The 26,410-nt window shown below is 43.4% G+C and overlaps 1 protein-coding gene across 1 annotated transcript in view; it reads left to right on the top strand.

The window, feature by feature from the left end:
- Positions 1–4,951: 4,951 nt before the first annotated feature.
- The window catches only part of LOC126248482 (activator of 90 kDa heat shock protein ATPase homolog 1), a 107,174-nt gene continuing 85,715 nt past the window's right edge, over positions 4,952–26,410 (top strand). The window contains exon 1 of the mRNA XM_049949500.1: positions 4,952–5,157. The gene's annotated coding sequence lies outside the window, so the exon portion shown is untranslated. The remainder of the gene's footprint in view (positions 5,158–26,410) is intronic.

The raw sequence follows: 26,410 nt of genomic DNA, 5'->3' as shown, positions 1-26,410 counted from the left end.
TTGTTCTTCCATTTCAGTTGTTGGGTTTGCCAGAATATGCGTTAGCTGTGTTTCGATATGGAGGCTGAACTGGTCATCAAACTTACTGGAATTAGGAAAAGAGTATCTTCTTGTAAGACATATTTGAATGCTTCAGCCTGTGCATGGTGGCCAGTCTGTTCATGGTGGTCAGTCATGGGCTGATTGTTAATTATAATGATACTGGTGGATGTCTGTAGTTGTCCAGTCAGAGTTTTAAATGTTTTCCAAAATTTTCCAACGTCCCTGTAGTTTTGTCTGCTACAGGTATCATCCCATTGTCACTGTCTGTGTAATGATATTATTTTTTTATTTGTGCATTGAGTCTATTCCACTCTCTAATTAAATCGAGGTTGTCAGTTTGTCTTAGTTGTTTTTGAATTTGTTTATTTTCTTGAATTAAATCTAGTGCTTTTTGAGAGATGGAAGGTGTCCAGTTTTCCACTGTTACTGTGAGAACCGCTTTTTTAATGGATGGTTCGAGTTTGTTTGCCAAGTGGTGTAGATAGTTGTTATCACTGATGCTAATGGAGAATGTTAATTCTTCTGTGAGTACGTCTTGGTATTTGTCTCAGCCTGTGCTAACATATTTTAGAACAGTACGTCTTGTGGGGAGAGGGGGGGGGGGAAGAAGTTCAGATGGTGACCTCTGGAGATGGAGTCGCCTGTCCTGCGTTGTTCTATTGTGTCGTTCAGGTCAGGGCTAAACATGAAGTAAAATCCGATACAGGTTGGCTTATCTAACGGCAGTGTAAGGACTGAGTCGGTCGTTGGCAGGTTGAAGTGTTGTCATAAATTTCCATTGTCCAGCCTGTCATATAACATGGGGTGTCTTGCATTAAAGTGTCTAACGGGATGTAGTGTTCGAATGTCATGATGTATTGTATGAATTGTGTCTGCAGCGGCACCTCTGGGGGATTGTACATGCAAAATATCGTAAGGGATTTTCTGTTTCTGACTGTTAGCTTAAGGGCCATGGCTTCAGTGTTGGTAAATATCGCTGGGACGGCGATCTTTTTCGCTGTTATTGCGTAATGCACATATGTGCTGTGCAGCCTTGACCATTTTATCTATTTTAATGAAATTGTATTTCAGAAGGTCGCATTTGTTGGTGTCTTTCAGCTAAATTTCCAACAGTCCGCAGTGTATGTTTTCCTATTCTAATGTATGCATTAGTAATGGCCATTTGTGTCTCACTCCTTGCACGTCGGCAAAGAGGAAATTAATGTGTCGATGATCTTACTCGTTCGTCGTTTTTAGTGGTCCATGGAGGGGGGGGGGGGGTTGTTCTGTGGAGGTGAGGGTGGGGGGCGTCTGCTGTAGATCAGTGTGTGGCTTTTGGTGCATGTGGTGAGGTGTGGTGTTGAGTGGGCATGTCTTTCTCACTCAGTGTGTGGTGTGAATATGGGCTCTTCATGGTCCCATGTGTTTGCTATTGTGAACTATAGCATGTTTTTTATTTCTGTTGTTATCACATCCCTCTCAAGGATCTTTTTAGTTGCTGTGTTGACTGAACTTTTGGGATCCTCACGTCTTTCTAGGTACAGGTCCAGCAGGATGGTAGCCAACAGCCTGATGACATCATCCTTGTCTACTGCTCGGCTGGTGAGATTCTCTCTGGGTGGAAGGAGCTCTGGTCCATCGACGGTCTTGATTGGTGCCATGGTTTCGACGATGGTAGCCACCTTGGGGCCTCATGGGCACTAGTAGGATACTGTCGAGTAGGCACCATTGCACTTTCCTCACTGCAGCTTCTCTTTTCTGGTGCACTGCGATGGGCTGTGGCTCCCTCCACACCTTGCACATTTTGCTTATTGGCTCTGAGCACTATGGGACTCAACTGCTGAGGTCATTAGTCCCCTAGAACTTAGAACTAGTTAAACCTAACTAACCTAAGGACATCACAAACATCCATGCCCGAGGCAGGATTCGAACCTGCGACCGTAGCGGTCTTGCGGTTCCAGACTGCAGCGCCTTTAACCGCACGGCCACTTAGGCCGGCTTTTGCTTATTCTGTCCACTTTCGTGGTCCTATATACAAAGGATAGACATGTTCCAGACTGTGCCACTTGGGCGGGAGGAATCATGTGGTGGTTCCATAGGCCTTCGTTTGTAATCTACTATGACTCCGTCACCTAATATTTTGTCAACAGTTGGTTGGTCATATATAATCACTTGAAACTTCTCTGTAGAAGCAATTTTTTGGAGGCAGTTCTCCATGCTCTTGTAGCATCAAGTCCTTGTTCTTGTAACTGATGTGAGAACCAATTCGTCTGAGGTACCCTCTGGTGCTTTTTTGATAATGGCAGAGAATGGCAGAGAAGGAGGAGGTCAGTCATCATCAGAAATTTTTTGTGGCCACACCTCTGCTTCAGGATATCCTGCTCATTTCAGTGTCACATGTAGGTAGTGTTCGTGGTCTTTCCTTTCAACCTGTAAGAAAGCATTGCTGTATTTGGTCACAGTTCAGAACGTTATCTAAGACCCCTTATTTGAAGTATTTTCTCATGATGCAAGCAAACTTGGGCTGTGTGGTGTCTTTTGGTAGTCTGATGATGACGTAGGTGGTGGATCAGAGGTTATGTATTGGAGTCACTGGTGGGTAACAGTGAAGTGGGGCTGTCTACAGTCTGGATTCTTTGTTCTGGAGTCATTGATTAGGTGGTGGATGTTCCTTATTTCTGCCATCCATCAGTGGAGGGGGCCAGTTTTTTTTCCAGCACTTTTCATTCCCACCTTGGAGGCGGCAGGGTGGGCCTTACCAGACCTTGCAGTATTGCTCTTTGTCAGCCTAAAGGTGAGGGTATGTTATTCTGTTTTGCACGTATATTTGTTTGCATGTGATGTTAGGGTAATGACGGGGAATTAGACTAATGTCTCCCAACTGAGACTGTAGGAGAAGTTGGAAGGGGCAGTTCTGACATTCGTCTTACAGCCAAGAGGAATCCTCCAAAAACCCTGGCTAGAACTGTTATTGTTTCCACCTATGTATCAGTCCTAGTGTGGGCGTGAACTTATCTGGAGGTTGGACTTCCAACTACTGGTGTATCTTCTATTGCTGTGTTATACTCACATCAGTGTTTCATCTTCATGGTTTCTGTTGCACAGCCTCATTTGGTGATATCTGTCTGGTTGTGCTGACCAGCGATTCCTGTAGTATCTTGCTGTTCAACATGTATTTATTGCGCCCGGGTTCCCGGGTTCGATTCCCGGTGGGGTCAGGGATTTTCTCTGCCTCGTGATGGCTGGGTGTTGTGTGCTGTCCTTAGGTTAGTTAGGTTTAAGTAGTTCTAAGTTCTAGGGGACTTATGACCACAGCAGTTGAGTCCCATAGTGCTCAGAGCCATTTGAACCATTTTTTGTATTTATTGCTGTTAACAAATTCAGTCGTCTGTATCTCCTGGCTGTTCATCGCTGGTTTGGTGACTCCCTTGCGACTGTCCAACTTGGCTTCTTCAACTACTCCTGTCGTCTGTATGGCAAGGTTTATCATCATGCTCAGGTGGGGCTTTGGTTGGGATGTTTGCATCGCCTGATTGTGCATCACATTGGCCTCGTTCTGGGAGGCCATCAAGACTCTGCTGTGCATGCCTGTCTGCACTGCTCTCGCTCCCATTTTTTGCCACCGATGGTAGGCCTCCCACAATAGGAGACTGGTGGCCTCCATCTCAGCATGGAGTGTTACTCTAAAGCATGACTCTGCTTCCTCTAGTCCAGTGTCGATGTTGGCGCATTGGTCATTGTCTCTGCTACTCATCACTGCACCATCTACTGCCACCACAATGTCTTATTATTCTCTGCCCACTGACAGTGACTGCCTTCTATCTCCACCCCACAGCTGGCTTCCCTCCCCACCACTCTCACTGGTAGTGGGGGCCTCTGGCTGCACTGGATAGAAGTCTGCTGTGGCTGCACTGGAGAGAAGGCTGTTGCTGGTTCACCTTGCTCATCGCCAAGGACGAAGCAGTGGTTCTCCCATGTCTTAGTCGCCTCCATCACTTCTTGGTGCTCTCGACCAGTGCCGAGTTCATCTTCTTCTGTCTCAGTTCACTGGTGATGTTGAGATCTGAGAAGGCATTGCAGCCTCACCAGTTTGCACCCTAAGGGGGTGGAGAAGACTGCTTGAGAACTTGCAGTACACTCTTTCCAGCCGATTGGTGTACAACCGCAATTTATTTATTTAATATTTTTTGAATTATTGCAATTACTCATATGTTAAAATTTACAATTACATGTTTTCCAAAATTAATAAAACAAAATTTAAAATCACCTTTACTTTTGACATTTTATAAGAAAAGGAATTAAATTATATTTTCACATATAACATGTTGCTAGCATTATTCATATTTTACAGGTTACAAACTTCTTAAATTAATATGTTTAAGGTGTGATAATTACTTACATGTTTTAATTGAATCAAATACCTCTACAAATTAAATGAAAGTAAGAGAAAGTAAATTGAGTAATTTAATCGGTTCACTAGTGCTAGAAAGCCCCCATGACTGGAATGTAACATCAGCAAAAAACTCCCCCCCCCCCCACCGCACACACACACCAAATTACTGATACTGTGACAGTGGAGAAGACTGGTTTGACAACTTGATCTTATGATTAGGGATTTATTGAGAATAGCTATATTATGAGGCAGCAGCTCAGTACTTACCACGATTGTTTTAATTTTAATTTATATACCAGTTGTTTTAATAGGAAAAGTGATTTATTGGTACTATTTTATACCTTTTAATTCATAGTCACCCATTACAGATTGCAATTAGAACATTGAAAACAGGCAGCAAGCACAGACAAGAAATAGTGCAGCTGTCCACTCATGGGAACATTGAAAACATGATGCAGCAACTTCTCACAGAGAAAGCAAGTGCCAATACTACTTCACATGATGAAGTTGGCAACATATTTCTCTCCAGATCGAAGATCTTTGGAATTTAAGCTTGTATTTCCAGAAGTTGCGAGATACAGGAGTGATTGTTAAATTAGTACTAAAGTCTGAGTGAAGCCAGTAGTTTAGCGAAAAGAATTTTTGAAGGAGTTTCGTTGTTTGCTATACAGATTGTGATATAGATTGTGTCGCCATCTAATTCTTAATTTTCGAGGACCCTCTCAGCGTCTACCGGTCACTCGGTATGTAGACGATAGTTCAGAAGTATTCTTATGACCTAACTTTATTTTCCAGACGCAGGTGTTGCTTCTTAGATAGTGCTTTAATTGGCAGCAAGGCCGAGAAGAGTGAAAATACGTCTGTGACATGAAATCAGTAGCTGATGAAACTTTAGAAGCGATAAAATGGAACTAATAGAAATGAGCTGTCAGTTACTCACGATCTTTAAAGATGTAGTGCGTAACTGCGATTCGTGTGATCATTTGTGTCTGAAGTGTGGTCTTGATTCTGTGCCTCAACATTTTCTAGAAAATGGTATCAACAGTAGACTATATAAGGACTGTGTTCTTAAAAAATGGTTCTCTAATGCACGAACGATAACTTCAGGAACTGCGGAAGAGGTCGTAAACATAGTATTTCGTACATTGGTCTTGCACAAAGCGGTAAAATTAAATTTTGATTGACTTGCAAGAGAGAGTAGCATACGATGTCTTTGTTGGCGGCACGTAGTTCTTGAATGTGAGAATGAAAGTTTGCGCGGAAAAGTTCTGATTTGCGTTACTTAAGATCATTTCCACAAAACAAAGTAGGTAATCCTGTTACCGAGGAGACTCGGGTATACACCTTTGATATGTAAGTTGTGAAATTTAATCCGCAGGTAAAGTTATGAAGTGATACGATGAACAACTTGGTTGAGCTAAGCGTGTTAAATTTGTTGAAATTATGAGCTTCAAGGCATTTGCTAGTTGCATGAGTAATTTCAACTAATTACTATGGTTAATAAACTTTGGGATTTACAGGCACATTAATGAGAATGATCAAAGTCTCTTGCTTTGATTAGAATATATGCTTCATTGATTTTGTTTGTCAAGTTGGTGTGTGATGGACAAGGGTTAGAACCAGAATTTGTAGGCCTAACTGTGGAATTAAAAGTTTAAGTAAGATCAGTTGGGATATAGAAGGGTTAATGCAAGAACCATGAGAAGTGATAAAATAGAATTAAAATTGGGACAAAGATTTTTATTACATATATTGAAGTAACATAAAAAAAATCAATTTTATACGAAGATGATTGAGGTATGTGCAGTAACATCCTCACATTCTGTTGATAATTTAAACACCACTACAAAGTTCATAAACGATTTTAGCTCCCTCTATATGAAAGGGCAATATACTAGCTACAATTAAGGACTTTAGAAAATTAATATTGAGCAGGTGTGTGGTGGATAAAAGAAAATGTTTAGTGAATGTAATTTAACCAGTGGCAACACATTTAGGGGGAAAGCAACAGGAAAGATCTGACAGAGAAAATGATTTGATTAAAGTGTAAGTGAAAGTTTAACGTAAATGATAATAGAATAGAGGAAGGTTAGAATGACCTTGAATTGGGAAGGAAATTTGTGTTTTTTGCAAAAGTACCAATCTGGCATTTGCCATGAAGGATTTAAGCAAACCACAGAAAACCTGAATCTGATTGGTCATATAGAGATTTGAACTACCATCCTCTAGAATGAAGAGTGCAGTGTCTTAACCACAGAGCATTCACGCTCGGTCATGATATTAGGGATTTTATAGAATACTATCCTGAAGTAAACAAAACTATTAGGAAATGTCTGAGAGGATGCAAGGTGGTGCAATGACAATTTGAAAAGCATGGGAAAAAGGGCAAAACCGAAGATTGCACTAGCCCTACCACATATCAACTTTGACCTATGACATCAGGATGGTGGACACTGCTATTTAATGTGTGTACAAAATGGGGACTGTGATATCACTAATTACACATGTGAAAAGGACATAAGTAGTGCGAATAACATTTAAACTGCAGAAAAACAATGAAACAAGTGGGACAACTATTGAAATTTGGTGGTTTTGGATGAGGATAAACTAAATATAAGACAATACTAACAGTTAAGAAGTTCCAACATAAATACTAGCACAATAATAAAGAAAACAAAAATTTAAACAATTGCTGAAACCATAATAAAACAATTGGTATTGGAAATTTTCCTTACCTATAGCTCAACCGGAAATTCCCTTGATCTGTGTAGCTCAAACGAACCAATGTAGGTAACAAAATCTGATACCTACCATTTGCAATCGAACCTAGTTACTGACAGTTAACATCACAACCTAGGAATTCATAAAAATTTTGCATTAACACCAGTTTTGTTATACAAGAAACACAAAGGCATCTACACACATATCACACATAGATGTATCACTATTTAAAAAATCAATGTATCACACAAGGTCAGCTGACCTGCAAATCTAGGAACAACAAAAATATATCAACAACACAATATCTTGAGTATCTGGTCTAAACTTTCTAAACCACGAACCCCTCAGCCCCCATGTGCCCCTGCTCCCCCACCGTCCTTGGGTAGAATGCCAAATATTATCCTATTATCCTTCTGGCAATGCCAGTAGTCTCTTGGCAGAGTTGCAGCAACTTTGGTAAGTCCTGTATCTTTTCCACAATCTTAACACTTAACAAACTCTGCCGTTAAACCAAATAACCCTAGGAATTTAGATGTGGTAAACATTTTGTCCCCCACTGCTGCATGCAGGGACCTTTTTATGAAATTTGTTCTCATATCTGTTAAAAAAAAATTAAACCGCCAACCATAAACTATACACTGCATTTACAATTCCCAACCTATAAACTCCCCATAGCGGCCAACATCAAAATAACTCATTACCTAACTGCCACAAGCTCTTCCAGTATTCTAACAAATAGCACTTGTGGAGTCCATTGAATCACTAATATCACTATGAATCAATTTAGAAACATAAACATCCCCCACTAGGGTGCCGCCCTATACTCTCATGCCACAATCCATTTCAAGTGCACTGTGCCGCCATGATAGCAAATAACACAACCGTTAAGTCTTGGACAAAGAAGCCAAGTGGTACTGTAAGCTTCAGTCAATCCAAGAAAGAATACATACAGAACTTTTGTAGGGTACACTCATACTTACATAAGATGGCAGATATTGCAGTAAGTATTCATATGTGAACCAGGAATACAGATATTTAATCATTGATTATGAAGGAAATGCCAGTTGAGGTGTATAAAGCTGTTCAAGGAACAGAGACAGAAAAGTTATCTGGTGATGGTGTTTCAGTAGGGAAGACTAAAGGTAGAGGTAAAGCAATACATAGTCAACTTTCATGATTACACACAGAATTTCTATGTAGGAAGAAAATTCCTCAAAACAGGATCATTGCTTTAATTGTTGTACTTAATGAGAAAGTAAGCAGACAAGGTGTGGATAAAAACTATGTTTATATGTCCCTTCCTCCATAATGTTGAAAATTTTCATTAAAATTATTACTAGCCACAGGAACAGCACTGGATTTTAATCAAACCAATGAATGTGTTTGCTGTAGCTCAGTGGTTCATTTCAAAATTGTAAACACAATTGTGGAATAAGATAGTGAGTATAAAGTAGAGAATAACTTGTATTAATTGACATTTGTGAAAACATTTGACATGGTTTAAACAGATATGTAATAATATGTATTGAGAAACAAGACATTGGTTCAGTCTGTGTTACTATACTGAAGAACACACACTCAGTGCTTCAGGTTACACAAATCATCATTGTATAGTGGGAAATCCAAAATTGAAAGAGTTTGACAAGGATAGTGTGTTCTTGCATACAACCAGATTGTTGTCAGACAAGAGAAAAAGATTCCTCCCACCCCCAAATTTGCTGCATGTGGCTGGACCCAACCTGGTCTGTGCCTGGACAATTTGTGTTGGATATGTGCTGTTTGAAATGTTTGGGATCTATGTGAATTGCCTGTAAGGTTGTTCTACATCAGTGTGGGGACTGGGCTGATTTGGCTTACTTATATGGTTGGTTGTCTAGATATCTGGAATGGATGTTACGCAATGATCCATAGTGGTGGGGTTGAAAAGCTAGTTCATTTGATGGTGTGGGCAGACTGCACGGTGGCAGTATCTGGCGGCTGGAAATCATAAGGTGTTCTATGAAGACACTGAATGCGTTAATTCTCCACATCCAGAATGTGGGGGGTGCTTTCTAATTGCTGTTGTTGAACAGTGATTTATTATAGGCTCAAAAATAGCATCTATACTGACTAGAATGTCTCACCCACAGTTGGCGGCCGGAGTGGCCGAGCAGTTCTAGGCACTACAGTTTGGAACCGCGCGACCGCTACTGTCGCAGGTTCGAATCCTGCCTCGGGCATGGATGTGTGTGATGTCCATAGGTTAGTTAGGTTTAAGTAGTTCTAAGTTCTAGGGGACTGATGGCCTCAGCAGTTAAGTCCCATAGTGCTCAGAGCCATTTGAACCACTCACAGTTGGTTTGCTCTTTGACTGGGAGTGGTACGGCAACTGCAGGTGCTGAATTTCATTGTTGTTGCAAAATTCTATGAAATGTTAATGTGAATTGTGATATGTTGTTTTTGGCAGTGACATTTTAAGTTCATCGGTGGTGAGTGTTAGTCAACTAAATCTACCAATAATGCATGTTGGCTTTGTCCTATGATGTGATGTGCTATGTGAAGAGTACAGAAATCAGAAAAAAAATTATTTTGCATTTGTATGATTTTTAGAATGTAGGTTGTGGTGGCAGTGTGATCTGTAGTGTAGCTTGAGATATAGGTTAGGTTGAAATGTGACAGTTTGGGTTGGTAAAGCCAGTGAATGTGAATACAAAATCTTGGGTATGGTGACAGGCTGAATTGCAGTGTAACCTGAGGCCTTTGTTTGGTTGAAAAGTGGTAAATTTGGTTGTTAGTTAGTATGTGGTGGTATTGAGGACTTCAGATTTGTTGGCCTGGGTAACTTGTGTTGCTTAGCTGTGTATAGTTGTAAATAGTGTACCATTTCTTATTAATATATGTCCTAAAGGTAGCACATGACCTTGAAGGAAAAAGGCATTTAATTTGCAGTGCAAACCTAAATTCAGCAGAAACATGGTTATATGTAACTAGGTTTTGTAAATGCCCTTGAGAGTTTTCGTGTAACTACTATATCATAAAGGTAGTTCGCACAAGTAGGAATTTATTTTTCTATGAGTCATGACTATTGACCCACAATCTCTTATACAGGGTGCCTCAAAAGAAAGTTTAGGCTATATTTGGTGTGGGGAAAAAAGTTTATTATTGAAGTTTAGAAATTTGGTACTTAAAAAGTAATTTAAATGCAATGTAGCACAGCTATGGCACTCACTTAAAAGAAGGAAATTTTGGATGATGGCTCAGCATGCCATGGATATTTTCTTTCAAGCCCTCAGGGCTCGGTATTCATTTTTTAGGTACAGGTTTGGTGACCCTGGGGTTCCTGAGCTGGGAACTGGAAAGCGCTGCCAGTCCTATCACCATAGGTTCTTAGCACGCTTCAGTGACCATTGTGCAGTGTGGCGGTGAAATGTTGTGTGTCACCTTGGCGTGACTGCCCGGATTGCGAGGATGGTAGAAACCTCTACAAAAACCTTAATCTCAAGGTGTGCTGTGTGATTATGAGATCTGTTGAGATTGAACAGTTATTAGTGGGCAACCTCTGGGGAACCTGCCACAGCTTAGTTGTATAAGGCTTACCTAGGCATGTGCGACTATGTCTAGGTGGAGTAGCTCTGTCTAGCTGCTCGTGGGACCAGCATGGGTCTGTAGAAACCTTGTCTTCCTCCCCCCAGTGGAAAGTGTGGGCGGCTGGTAGGTTCCAACACCTAAACAAACAAGAGGGTGCATGTAGCCAGTGCTCTAGACTTGGGCATTACATAGACTGTGTCATTGCTGAGTAATAGACCACACGCTGGTGGCCAGAATGTGTTTCTTGTAATTAAACAAAAAGAGGGGAGCTTTGAGAATGTTTCACCATTTAACATACAAAAAGGTTTAGAGGAAATCACTGGAAGTTGTAAATTTGCCAAGTGCTTGTGAAACGAGACCCTATTGATAGAAACATACAATTCCCAACAAGTGAAGAACATCCAGAAAGCTCAGTGCCTCGGGAAGTATGCAACAGAAAGTGAACTGCACAACAGCTTGAATTTTAGCAAAGGTGCTGTGACTTAAACGGATCTGGTTAATATTCCCTGAGAAGAACTGAAAGCTGAGTGGTCCCAGGAAGACATTGTTGATGTACAGAACATAGTGAAACAGGTCGATGGCAATCTCATAAAATCACTTGTTTATATGGACTTGCAGCAGTGCAAAACTTTCAGAACATGTAAAGGTTGGTTTCCTCTACCTGTGGTCTTACGCGTAGGGACTCAGTTGTTCTCTGCCGTCTCCGAATTGGACATACACGGTTGACCCACAGCTATCTCCTTCGCCGTGAGAACCCGCCCAAGTGTCGCTGTGATGCAGGGCTGACAGTGGTCCATCTTCTGATGAACTGCCCCCTTTTAGCCCCCTTGCGGCAGTCCTTTAATTCACCAGCTGCACTTCCTTTAATTCTAGGTGACGATGCCTCTATGGCTGACTCAGTTTTATGTTTTATCCGTGCAGCTGGGTTTTATCACTCACTCTAGTGTGGGCACTCTCACATGATTTCTCAGGCTACACCCACTCCAGTAACTTTTAATTGTGACGTGGATACCAAAATAGTGTCTTTTTATGGTAACAAGTTGTGTTGGTACCTATAAACGCTTTCCAGCTGGAGGTTATTTGTTTGTAGTTGAGTGGTTGACCTTTTACCTGATCTATCAACCACTGTAATCTGTTTTACTCTAGTCAATTATTTGCTCTGCTCCTTTTAAGTGTCCTCTATTTTGTGTTATTGCGGTGTTCATTTTAGCTCTGTACCCCTTGATGTTCCCTTCCTCTGGGTGCAGAGGTTACGCTTTTACTATATAGGCCTTTTACAAGTATGTCTGTTTGGAACAGGGGACTGATGACCTCGATGTTTAGCCCCCATCAAACCCCAAAACCAAACAACCAATGTGTGGTTTTGTTTTCTTAACCCAATCCGCTGTTTTACATGCCAGTACTTTGGGCACACATCCTCAGGTTGTAAAGGAGCAGCCAGTTGTGGCAAATGTTGTAAGATCGCTCATGAAGGTGTTGGTTGTTCATCTCCTCCTTCCTTGAAGAAAGCAAGATAAGAGATCAAAACAACTAAGCACATATCTTATGATGAGGCCAAAAAGATCTATAAAGCCATGCTGCCCCCCCCCCCCAAGTTTGCCACCTCCTTTGTGTCTGCTCTTAAAGAACCACTTCACAATACCGATGCTGCTACCCAAATGAAGGTTGCTAGTGTCAACCCTAGCACCTGCTTGTGCCAGTGCACTTGGGTCGCTGCAGTTCCAAAGCCTAGACTTCCTCCCAAAACATCAGACAAGTTTGCTGTCACTGACATTGTGGAGCTTTCTGCTCCTCCAAAGTTTGTCTGGTCCACTGTCCAGCGGTGCTACTATCACTGCTGTAGTTTCAGCTCCAAAATGTCCTAAACTCTGTCTGTAGTGAACCAGTGCCTATTCAAACCCCTCTTGAAGCTGTGGCTGTCAGAATACGGACGATGCAGGAAATAACTGTCTGAATGTATATCTTCCTCTAGATGGTGCAGTATCCCTAAACACATTGGCTGCACTGATTCAACAACTCTCTAAACCTTTCCTACTTTTAGGAGATTTTAATACCCATAACCCCTTGTGGGGTGGCACTGTGCTTACTGGCTGAGATGGAGATGTCGAAGCTTTCCTGTCTCAACTCGACCTCTGCCTCTTAAATACTGGGGACACCACACATTTCAGTTTGGCTCATGGAACTTGGCGGTTGATTTATACCTCTGCAGCACAGGACTTCTCCCATCCGTCCACTGGAGAGCCCACGATGACTTGTGTGGTAGTGACCACTTTCCCATCTTCCTATCACTCCCCCAGCACTATTCCACTGGATGTCAACCAAGATGGACTGTAAAAAAGGCAGACTGGGAAGATTTCAATTCTGCTGTCACTGTTGAATCTCCTGCACATGGTACCATTGACATGGCAGTTGAACAGTTCACTAGAACGATCATTTCTATGGCAGAAAACACGATCTGTTGTTCTTTAGGGTGCCCCCGGTGAAAATCAGTACCTTGGTGGTCAGTGGAAATTGCTGAGGCCATTAAAGAGCGTTGGCGAGCTCTACAGTGACAAAAGTGGCACTCTTCCCTAGAGCACGTAATAGCTTTTAAACGGCTCCATGCCCACGTTCACCAGCTTATAAAAAGACAGACACAGTGGTGTTGGGAGGGGAACCTCTCGACCATTGGGTGCCATACGCCACTTTCTCAAGTCTGGACGAAGATCAGACATGTTTGTGGGTACCAGACCCAGTCAGGTGTTACTGGCATTAACATCAATGGTGTGTTACCTACCAACGCAAACTCAATTTCAGAGCACTTTGCTGAGCACTGTGTCAGAGATTTATCCCCCAGGATTTTGCACCATCAAACGGCAGATTAAAAGGAAAGCCCCTTCGTTCAGTGTACGTCACAGTGAACCCTATAATGCTCCATTTACAGAGTGGGTGCTCCTCAGTGTCCTTGAACATTGCCTTGACACAGCTGCTGGGCCAGGTCGGATCCACAGTCAGATGATTAAGCATCTCTCATCCGACTACAAGTGACATCTCATCTTCAACCGGGTCTGGTGCAATGGTGTCTTGCCATCTCAGTGGCAGGAGAGCACAATCATCCCAGTGCTAAAACCCAGTAAAAACCTGCTTGATGTGGATAGCTATTGGCTCATCAGCCTCACCAATGTTCTTTGTAAGCTGTTAGGATGTATGTAAGCCGGCAGTTGTGTTGGGTCCTGGAGTCACGTGGCCTTCTGGCTCCATGTCAGGGCGACTTCCGCCAGGGGCACTCTAATAACCTTGTGTCCCTCGAGTCTGCCATCCGAACAGCCTTTTCCAGATGCCAACACCTTGTTGCTGTCTTTTTTGATTTACACAAAGCCTATGACACCACCTGGCGACACCATATCCTTGCCACATAATACGGGTGGGGTCTCAGAGGCCTGCTCCCGATTTTTATCCAGAATTTCCTGTCGCTCTGTAGTTTCCATGTCCAAGTTGGTGCCTCCCATAGTTCCTCCTCATATCCAGGAGAATGGGGTCCCACAGGGCTCTGTATTGAGTTTACCTCTCTTTTTAGTGGCCATTAACGGACTAGCAGCAGCTGTTGGGTCGTTGGTCTCACCTTCTCTGTATGCAGACGACTTCTGCATTTTGTACTGCTCCTCCAGTACTGATGTTGGTGAGCGGCACCTACAGGGAGTTATCCACAAGGTGCAGTCATGGGCTGTAGCCCACAGCTTCCAGTTTTCAACTGCGAAGTCATGTGTCGTGCACTTCAGTTGGCGTCGTACTGTTCATCCGGAAACTGAACTTTATCTTAATGACAATCCACTCACTTTAGTGGAGACATATTCTTAGGACTGGTTTTAGACACCCAATTCACGTGGCTTCATCTTCATCAGCTGAAGCAGAAGTGCTGGCAGCACCGCAATGCGCTCCGCTGCCTGAGCAAAACCAACTGGGGTGCAGATCGCTCTACACTGCTGCAGCTCTACGGAGCCCTTGTTCAGTCCCGCCTTGACTATGGGAGTCTGGTTTGTGGTTCGGCGGCGCCGTCAGAGTTGCATTTACTCGACTCAATGCACCACTGTGGAGTTAGACTGGTAACAGGAGCTTTTGGAACAAGTCCAGTGACCAGCGTATGGTGGAGGCCGGTGTAGCGCTACTTTATGGTAGCACAGGAAAGGTTCAGTTAATGAAAGGACTAGGCCACAATTCTCAAACATGATTGACTTTGTTACAATATAACTTTCTGAGCAAGTTTCGTTCCTTGGTAATGATTTAAAAAAAAAAAAAAAAAAAAAAAAAAAAAACCCCACAGAGCATAAAATTTTAAGACAAAGCTTCTCATAAAAACATTACTGTAATTAAATATAGAAATATCTAAAACAGATTTAAGCTGACAAGTAATTGGCTTTAGTTAACTTCTGCAATGGTTCAACACAGGAGCATTAAACAAACTCGTGGTTTTAAAACTACGCCACCACTCACGCAACTACAAATGCATCAAGAGATAATGGTTTTAATTGGGGGCGCATACTTAAAGCAGGATTACACAGCTTTCTTTTCATTACACACAAACTGCCGCTGCTCGGGAAGAGCCCTTTTACTCTCCAACAATCAACAGGCCCAGCTCGCCTGTCTCTTTAGGCAGGTCGTTGTACACATGGGAGAGAACACAAAGTAACAAGACAAGCTTCTAAAACACACAAACAAATGGTTTAATTCAACAAGCCTCAAAAAAACATGTTCATATACGTGCTTCAGGGAATACAGGCCAAACAATAATGACAATTTAAACTATGGCCTGGAAAACTTCAAGAAACCAATTGGTCCAGTAAATAAAATTAAAAAAAAAATTTTATCACACTTGATAAACCATGAAAACACGGGCATTTCACTACTAAGGAAATAGTTCAGGACTGGCAGTTGGCAATACCTATAGCACAGATTGAAGTAGCTGATGAGAATTTCGAATGATGCAACATGAGGCAACAAGAGGCAGCAATACATTAAATCGTGTTGTTAGCACAGTTCATAGGCTGAAATTTTGGTCAAAAACGATCCATGGTTCCTATACCGTCGTGAGCAGAAACAAGGCTGTCCACTCAGTCCCGTCAACCAATCATCAGAATCACCAACGCCACTACCAATAGTCTCAGTTCTACGCGTTGCTAGCTTATACTGCCACCCAGTGTGCTTCCAAACACAGTGCATGCACGCCTCACACCTCCTAGTGGCTCCGTGTTCACTCTCTATTCATGTGCCTCGCCTCAGGCGCGTGCTATATAGGCAAACTTTATGCCGGGTGAGATCGATAATGGCTAGGTCGATGTGCACACATCAACCTCCCATCTTAAGGTAAAGGTCCCCCAAGTTTGCCCACCTAAAGTTAGTGCAGTTGGGTGTGAAATTCCCTCTGTGTCTTCAGACCCCTCACCAGGAAGTTGACCGGAGTGAGTACTCTAATTACTTCACATGGGCCAATGAACCTGGGTGTTAATTTACCTACTGCCTCATTATTGCAGTGTCTCTGCCCCCAGAAATTTTTTTACAAAAACCCAGTCGCCCGCCCCAACTGACATTGCACGCCTTTCCCTATTATACGCCTCTTCTCAGCGGTGTGCCAAAATTATATTTCCTTTTTGCCGCCTCCCATCTAACCCATAGCTCGTGAGGGTCCACATGCTCTGGCAGAATGTCCTTTATGGACCAAAGATTGCTCAAGGGGTTTCATAACTTAAGAGTAGCTTCGCAGTAGTAGTTCCATGGCTCTCGTGTTGAGTGGTGTTAAAAGCCAGACTCAGCCAATTCAACGACTGGTCCCACTTAATTGGAGCACTAGAGTGGTAAATTATAAACGCAGATTTTAAATTGCAGTTAATCTGCACTGCGAAAGAAGGTTGTGGATAATATGAAGTAGTCATCACATGGCAAATACCTTGCACGAAACAGAACCTACAGAATTGCCGATAACTAAATGCCGGCGCATTGTCACTCACCGAACTACAAGGTGGACACAAAATTTGTGGAAATAGATAAATGCTGGATACTCGCATCTGTGGTGGTACTTCTGCTCGGAATGAACCAGACAAATCAGGTAAGAGCATCCACTACCACAAAAATAAACCTGTTCCCATTCTTAGTGTGTGAAAGTGGCCTGACATAATCAGTGAAAAGCTTCTGAAAAGGTTGAAATTCCCTAGTGGATTGCAAGAATCCCTTACGCATGCCCACATCCGGCTTCCTGTGTTGGCAATCGCTTCCCACGCCCGGGTTCCCGGGTTAGATTCCCGGCGGGGTCAGGGATTTTCTCTGCCTAGTGATGGCTGGGTGTTGTGTGCTGTCCTTAGGTTAGTTAGGTTTAAGTAGGTCTAAGTTCTAGGGGACTTATGACCACAGCAGTTGAGTCCCATAGCGCTCAGAGCCATTTTTGTGTTGGCAATCTCCACAACCACTGACTAACTTTCGAATGTTGATATCCATTCCTTTCCAAGTAAGATGTTCTTTAATTTTGGTGAGCATTTTCTTGCCACCTAAATGTCCACCATATACAGATTGATAGTAGTATTTAAATACGGCTGGTAGCACTCCCTTCGGCAGACAAATTCTTACCTTCTGGTCTCGTTGCTCTTGATAACAAAGTACTCCTTTCTCTATTGAATAACCGTCTAACAAATGCCCATTTTGCAACTCTTCTCGGACCACGGCTAACTCGGGATCACTTTCTTGCTCTTCCTTAAGGTTACTAAACAAGGCTGGGATCTCGGTTAGTACCACCCCCACCACTTGAGGTTCCGGCACCTCTGCCAAATCTGCAGGTAATGATGCCTGAAAAACTTATTTGTGGAAATCTTCTCAGTCTTGCTCAAACATGCGGCTAAGTGCACCAGCAACCAGATTTTGCGACCCTCGAATGTCACCACATCAAACTGGAAGGCTGAAATCCTAATAGTCCAGTGTGCTATTCTACCTGTTTTTCGTGGGCGTGCCAAAACCCAACTCAGTGCTTGATTATCAGTCTCAAGCTGAAATCACCGATGCTCAAGATAGAATTTGAATTTCTTAGTAGCAAACAACATGGCTAATGCTTCTAACTCATAAACAGAGTAATTGCGTTCAGGACCTGAAAGTGCCCTTGAAGCAAATGCTATTGGTCTGCGTTCGCGTTCCTGCTGTTGCAACAAAACTGCAGCAATGCTGGCATTTGATGCATCGGTCTGCACAATAAATGGCAAATTAGTCGGGAATTCCTAACACTGGCGCATTGCTAAGAGATCTTTTAAGCACTTCAAAGGCAGCGTCTGGCTATCACCCCAGTCAAATTTATCCCCTTTCTTTCTCAACTGATTGAGGAGTGGCCAACCCAGCAAAATTTTGCACAAATTGACGAAAGAAATTGCACATTCCAATATATCGGGCAACTTCCTTCTTATTACAGGGTGCTGGGATCTTGTGAATAGCACTGGTTCTTCATTGATCAACCCTCATACCCTTTTCCGACACAGTGTGTCCCAGAAAGGAAAGTTCACTTTTACCTAGAGTGACTTTGCCTGATTTCACCGTAAGACCTGCTTCTTTTAACCGTGTGACCACTTGTTTCAGATGTTCAGTATGCTCCTCAAAATTCTTACTATAGACTACCACATCATCAAGGTAAGTGTGCACAAATTTAAATTTAAACTCGCCAAATACACAGTCTAAAAGGCGGGACAGGACTGCCGCCCCAGTAGCCAACCCAAATGGTACACGGTTGAATTCATACAAATTATAATCAGTACAGAAAGCTGTTAATGGTTTAGATTCCTCAGCCAGGGGGATCTGATAGTAGGCTTGATTTAAATCTAACACGGAAAACACGTGCACCTGCAAACCACGTAAAACAAGTGTGTAAATCGGGGAGGGGCACAGGTTCTAACACCACTTTCTGGTTAAGAAAATGGTGGTCTATGACTGGCGTAAACCCCGTATCGTTAGGCTTTGGTACCAAAAATATTGGAGAAGCATAAGGTGAAACTGATTGTCTAATAACACCATCCTCCAACAACTTGCTTACGATCTTACCTAATTCCTTCATCTTGGGTGGAGAGAGCCGATAAGGCAATTGTCTAACTGGCTTAGTATCGCGCACCCTTATCTTATAGGACACCTCGTGTGTTACCCCTAACTTTTCTGAAAAGACATCCAGGAACTGGTAAAGAACGTCGAACAGTTTCCAGGCCTGATTGCAAGACAAATGTCTAATGTCAAAAGTGAAACCACCCCCTGTATGTGGTACACGCTGTTCTTATCTTTATGGTCATACAACTGTAATTTTTCCGCAGGACGGAATTAAAAAAAAACTCTTTCCGTGCATAGTCTAAAAAAACAACCAGTTCGTACAAGAAAATCATACCCCAGCAATACGGGTATTGTCATGCCCTGAATAATCGAAAATTGCCAAGGCCAAGTAAACACACCTATCCTGAGTTTACACTTTATGCAACCTACAACATCTAATTTTTTATTAGCCATGGACCGACACTCACTTTCTGTTACTTATAAGACAGGTAAACCTGCACAAACTCTATTAATATACCATTTGTGATTGAGTAACTATACACTAATTCATTAAGCAAGCAAACTAAACACAGGTTCAGAACCCACAAATACCCAGGCAAGAGGTATCGACCGCACATACTTTACGACAACCCCAAGATGGTCCCCCAGAATTTTCTTCTGGTGTTAGCTGTTTATAGAATGCTCATATGGTTTGGGACAGCCATGCACAAAATGCATTGTACTACCACATCTAAAGCACCACGGGCCATCACCTTGACGCCCTGTAAAATTGGCCTGGAACTCGGACATTTGTTTTCTTCTTCGAGCAGCTGCTCATTCTCACGTTTTCCATCACAATACTTCAAATTGTCTACTCCGACCACCAATGTCTCTAACTCTGAAAACGATTGTGGCCTTTCTAAAAATACTGTCAGAAACTGATCTTGTGGGCATGTACCTTCCACGATGCTACCCACGACTTCTACTTCAGATATTTTGATACACAAGGCTACCATAGCCATTTTTACTCTTTCTACATAATGGGATAATGTCTCATCATTGGCCTAAACCCGATAAAAATAATCATCAAGATCCTTTTGCCTTCACTCGCCCAAAGATTCTCTTAAAATCTTCTGCTGGAGACAAGTCAAGGAGCCACCTATGCTTAGCACATCAATTATCAACCGACTCAGCTGGCCTGCGGCTAGTGGAAAAATTATCTGACATATCAATTCTTCCTGAATTTGCAATACACAAGCCTGGTTCTGTAATTTGACAACTAACCACCGAAGCTCTTTAACATGATTCACATCTTTGACAACCTACGCACTCCTTGAAGTAGTAGTAGTAGTAGTAGTAGTAGTAGTAGTACAAAGGGTTCGGAAGTTCACTAAATTGTTCAGATAAACGAACTGCTCCACTTGCTCTCGCGCCTCTAGCAATATCTACACCTTCCTTCCCTTCACTTCCCCGCCAATTAAGAGAAAACAAGGTCCTCTGTCCCAGAATAAGTTCCTGTTACAATACCTGCATATCATGCAGATGTTTAGTATCTTTACAAACAACCTGCATATCGTTAACATGATTGGCAACATGATCTACCAGAGCATGTAGATGTAATAACTGAGCTTGGGACGGGATGAAACCCTCTAACAAATTGACACACTCTTTCACAACACCAAGCAAGGAAAGGCACACAGTGCATGCGGTACTTACCTCTCCCGCAACTCCCTTGCTATGATGTTTACGGCTTGTCCAACATGCTCCGTAACCGTTGACTCAACTTGGCTATATGTTGCCCTCATTCCCTTTGCCGCGAATACGTAACTCATACTGCAGCAGCTCCTTCCGCAAATATTTCAGACCCAACACATTTCAAACTGCCGTGGTAAGGTAACTGAAAACACACAAGGAATTTTAAACAAAGGCCTCAAGGTAATGCTAATTCTAGCTTAAACCTAAATCACACAGTGTCAAGGAATTAATTTAACCAGAGTAACCACGCCGTGCTACCAGTTTTGTAGCTCTACACTAGCACAGGAAAGGTTCAGTTAATGAAAGGACTAGGCCACAATTCTCAAACATGATTGACTTTGTTACAATATAATTCTCTGAGCAGGTTTCATTCCTTGGTACTGATTTAAAAAAAGAAACCACAGAGCATAAAATTTTAAGACAAAGCTTCTCATAAAAACATTACTGTAATTAAATATAGAAATATCTAAAACAAATTTAAGCTTACAAGTAATTGGCTTTAGAGTTAATTTCTGCAATAGTTCAACACAGGAGCATTAAACAAACTCGTGGTTTTAAAACTACGCCACCATTCACGCAACTACTAATGCATCAAGAGATAATGGTTTTAATTGGAGGCGCATACTTAAAGCAGGATTACACAGCTTTCTTTTCATTACACATAAACTGCTGCTCTCGGGAAGAGCCCTTTTACTCTTCAACAATCAACAGGCCCAGCTCGCCTGTCTCTTTAGGCAGGTCGTTGTACACATGGGAGAGAACACAAAGTAACAAGACAAGCTTCTAAAACACACAAACAAATGGTTTAATTCAACAAGCCTCAAAAAACATGTTCATATGTGCTTCAGGGAATACATGCCAAACAATAATGACAATTTAAACTATGGACTGGAAAACTTCAAGAAACCAATTGGTCCAGTAAATAAAATTAAAAAAAAAAAAAAATTTATCACACTTGGTAAACCATGAAAACATGGGGATTTCACTACTAAGGAAATAGTTCAGGACTGGCAGTTGGCAATACCTATAGCACAGATTGAAGTAGCTGATGAGAATTTCGAATATAGATGATGTGACTTACCAAATGAAAGTGCTGGCAGGTCGACAGACACAAAATTCAAGCTTTCGCAACAAACTGTTGCCTCATCAGGAAAGAGGGAAGGAGAGGGAAAGACGAAAGGATGTGGGTTTTAAGGGAGAGGGTAAGGAGTCATTCCAATCCCGGGAGCGGAAAGACTTACCTTACGGGGAAAAAAGGACGGGTATACACTCACTCGCTCGCGCGCGCGCGCACACACACATATCCATCCACACATATACAGACACAAACAAGATGTCTGCTTGTGTCTGTATATGTGTGGATGGAGATATATATATATATAATGTGTGTGTGTGTGTGTGTGTGTGTGTGTGTGTGTGTGTGTGTGTGTGTGTGTCACTCCATTCCCAGGTTTCTGCTAGTGGGAAAGACGACACCCACCAGGGGCAAAAGTGCCCAAAAGCAGCTGGTCGTAGGGCTTCACGCTCATCATCAATCCTGGAGATTAAATCAGTGAATCCCTCCCAGCCAGAGAAACCCAAGGATCAGCAAGAGAAATCCAGAAAGAAGACACCCAAGACCAAGGGAATTGCGGTGGCACCCACACCACTGCTGCCTAAAAGCGCTGCTTCTGAGGATGAGGTGAAAATTTTGGCATTCACTGAGGACCTAGATCTCGCCAGACCCTCAGACACAATGGATATACCCTGTTCAGGAAATAAGACGGTGGCTGCAGGTGACCTTGAGGTGTAGACTGCCTCATTGAGTGTTTCATGCCTTCCCAGTCTCACAATCACGTCATCTTCCAGTGGAATTGTGGTGGTTTTTTTCCACCACCTGACTGAGCTACGGCAACTGTTCAGCTTTACACCTGGTTTCTGCATTGCCCTCCAGGAAATACGGTTCTCGGCAATGCGGATCCCTGCCCTCCGTGGCTATAAGGGATATTACAGGAACTGTAGCGACTACAATAGTGTGTCAGGTGGAGTTTGCATTTATGTCCTAAACTCTCTCTGTAGTGAACCTGTGCCTGTTCAAACCCCTCTTGAAGCTGTGGCTGTCGGAATACGGACGATGCAGGAAATAACTGTCTGCAATGTATATCTTCCTCCAGATGGTGCTGTACCCCTGAACGTATTGGATGCACTGATTGTCAGCTCCCTAAACCTTTCCTACATTTGGGAGATTTTAACACCCATAATCCCTTGTGGGGTAGCCCCATGCTTACTGGCTGTGGCAGAGATGTCGAAAATTTACTGTCAACTCTACCTCTACCTCTTTAAGTAATGGGGCCGCCACACATTTCAGTGTGGCTCATGGTAATTACTCGGCCATTGATTTATAAATTTGCAGCCCAGTACTTCCCCTATCTATCCACTGGGGAGCACATGACTACCTGTGTGGTAGTGACCACTTCCCCATCTTCTTGTCACTCCCCTGGCGTCATGCCCACGGACGCCTACGCACTTTGGCTTTAAACAAGGCAGACTGGGTAGCCTTCACTGCTGTTGTCACCGGTGAGTCTTCCGCACGTGGTGCCATCGATGTTGTGATTGAGCTGGTCACTAAAACGATAATTCCTGTGGTTGAAAATGTGATCCCTTGTTCTCGAGGGCGCCCCCGGCGAAAGACAGTCCCTTGGTGGTCGCCAAAAGTCGCTGAGGCAATTAGTGTGTTGGCAAGCTCTACAGCGACATAAGTGGCACCCTTACCTAGAGCACATAATAGATTTTACGCAGCTGCTTATAAAATGACAGAAAGGGGACTGATAACCTCGATGTTTATCCCCCATCAAACCCCAAAACCAACCAAAATGACGGAAACAGGAGTGTAGAGAGAGGGAAGTCTCAACAATTGGGTGCCATACATCACCTTCCCAAGTCTGGATGAAGATCGGACATCTTTTTGGGTACCAGACTCTAACAGGTGTCCCTGGTGTTAACATCAATGGCATGCTCTGTACCAATGCAAACGTGATTGCTGTGCACTTTGCTGAGCACTATGCTTGAACCTCTGCATCGAACTACTCCCCCAGCCTGACACACCCTCAAACGGCGGATGGAAGGGAAAGTCCTCTTGTTCACTACATGCCACAGTGAACCCTATAATGCCCCGTTTACAGAGTGGGAGCTCCTCAGCACCCTTGCTCATTTCTCCAGCACAGCTCTTGGGCCGGATCGGGTCACAGTCAGACGATTAAACATCTCTCGTCTGACTACAAGTAATATCTCCTCATCATCTTAAACTGGATCTGGTGCGATGGTGTCTTTCCATTGCAATGGTGGGAGAGCACCATCTTACTGGTGCTAAAACCTGGTAAAAATCCGCTTCATGTGGATAGCTATTGGCCCATCAGCCTCGCCAACGTTCTCTGTAATGTGCTGGAATGTATGGTGCATTGGCGGTTGGGTTGGGTCCTGGAGTCAGGCGGCCTACTGGCTCCATGTCAGGGCAGCTTCTGCCACGGTTGCTCTACCACTGATAATCTTGTGTCCCTCAAGTCTGCCAGCCAAACAGCCTTTTCCAGATGCCAACACCTGGTTGCCATCTTTCTTGACTTATGTAAAGCATACGACACGACCTGGCGACATAATGCCCTTGCCACATCGTATGAGTGGGGTCTCTGGGGGTCCGTTCCCAATTTTTATCCGAAACTTCCTGTTGCTTCGTACTTTTGTGTCAACGTTGGTGCCTTCCATAGTTCCACCCATATTCAGGAAAAAGGCATTCCTCAGGGCTCCGAATTGAGTGTGTCGCTATTTTTAGTGGTCATTAACAGCCTGACAGCAGCTGTAGGGCTGTCGGTTTCCCCTTCTCTGTAAGCAGGTGACTTCTGCATTTTGTATTGCTCCTCCAGTACTGGTGTTGCTGAGCGGCGCCTACAGGGAGCCATTCACAAGACAGTCGTGGGCTTTAGCTTATGGCTTCCAGTTTTCAGCCGTGTAGTCATGTGTCTGCACTTCGGTCAGCATCGTACCGTTCATCGGGAACCAGAACTTTATCTTAATGATGATCCACTCACTGTAGTGAAGATGTATAAATTATTAGGACTGGTTTTTGATGCCTGATTGACTTGGCTACCTCACCTTCGTCAGCTTAAGAGAGAGTGCTGGCAGAGCCTCAATGTTCTCCACTGTCTGAGCAACACCAATTGGGGTGCAGATAGCTCTACGCTGCTGCAGCTCTACAGAGCCCTTGTTCAATCCCGCCTTGACTACGGGAGTCTGGTTTATGGTTCGGTGGTGCCCTCAGCATTGCATTTACTCGACGCAGTGCACCACTGTGGTGCTCACCTAGTGACAGGAGCTTATTGAAAGAGTCCGGTGACCAGTGTCCTGGTGGAGGCCAGAGTCCCTGCATTGCGGATCCGACATGCACAACTGCTCGCCAGTTATGTTGCACACATTCGTAGTTCTCCTGCACATCTGAATTACCGTCTCCTTTTCCCACCTGCAGCAGTTAATATCTCACATTGGCGGCTGAGGTCAGGGCTCACGATTATGGTTCATGTGCGATCCCGTCTATTAGAACTGGAGACCTTCCCTTTGCCACCTCTACGTGAGGTCCATTCATGTACACCTCCATGGTGTAAAATTCTGCCGAAGCTCCGTCTGGATGTTTTGCATGGCTCGAAGGACTCGTTAACCCCACCGCTCTCGGCTGTCACTTTCTCAATTTTTGACGTGTTCCGGGGCCCTGAAGTTGCTTACACCATCAGCTTGATGGCTCATGGTAATGTTGGATTCACCTATGTCAGCGGAGGCTATATTGAACAGAATTCCTTGCCCACTGGCTGCAGTGTATTCACTGCAGAGCTTGTGGCCCTATCTCGTGCACTTCAGTACATCTGTTCCGGTTCTGGTGAGTTGTTTCTTCTCTGTTCAGTCTCCCTGAGCAGCTTACAAGCTATTGCCCAGTGTTACCCTCGTCATCCTTCGGTACCATCGATCCAGGAGTCCATCTGTGCCCTGGACCGGTCCCATCATTCAGTGGTGTTTGTGTGGACTCCAGGACACGTCGGAATCCTAGGCAACAAACTTGCTGACAGGCTACGCGGAAACCGCTTCTGGAGATAGGTGTCTCTGAAACTGACCTGAGATCTGTCTTATGCTGCAAGGTTTTTCAGCTTTGGGAGATGGAGTGGCATAACAAACTGTGTGTCATTAAGGAGACTATGACTGTGTGGAAGTCTACCCTGCGGGCATCTCGCAAGGAATCAGTTGTCCTTTGTCGGCTCCGCATTGGCCATACGTGGCTTATACAGGGTTACCTCCTGCGTCACGAGGACCCACCTCATTGTTGCTGTGGCTCCCAAATAAGTCATCCACATCTTGCTGGACTGCCCACTTTTAGCTGCTCTGCAGTGGATTGTTAACTTTCCCAGCACCCTACCTTTGGTGTTGGGTGACAATGCCTCAACAGTAGCTTTAGTTGTACATTTTATTCGTGAGGGTGGGTTTTATCATTTGAGCTGAGTTTTAATGCGTATCATTTGTCCTCCACTCTAGGGATTTTAGTGTGGAGGTTTTCATGTGTTTCGAAGTGGCTGGCTTCTCCTTTAATCTCGTGGTCAGCCAGCCATGGTAATCTTTTTTGTTTTTAATCTCTTCTCCCTGTTTCTTGTGTGTCTCTGTGGTTTTTTTGTCCCTGTTTTGTCCATTGTAGTGTTTGTTGTCCTTTCTCCTGTTATAGTGCCGTACGTCGTCTTTGTTTTTCTTCTTTCCGTTTGGTAATTGTTCCACTGGGAATTTCCTTCCAGAACTTTCACCTTCTTGGATACATCTCCTACCTTTATTTTTACTTGAGTGAAAGTGCTGCAAGACACTGTTTGATGAAGCAAATTGCAGCCTTTTGTTTTTGTTATTCATATCTCGTTATTGCCTTTTGTGCTGTGC

The sequence above is a fragment of the Schistocerca nitens genome, chromosome 3, assembly GCF_023898315.1.
Source record: "Schistocerca nitens isolate TAMUIC-IGC-003100 chromosome 3, iqSchNite1.1, whole genome shotgun sequence".
Lineage (NCBI taxonomy): Eukaryota > Metazoa > Arthropoda > Insecta > Orthoptera > Acrididae > Schistocerca > Schistocerca nitens.
This window is presented reverse-complemented; position numbering and strand designations above follow the sequence as displayed.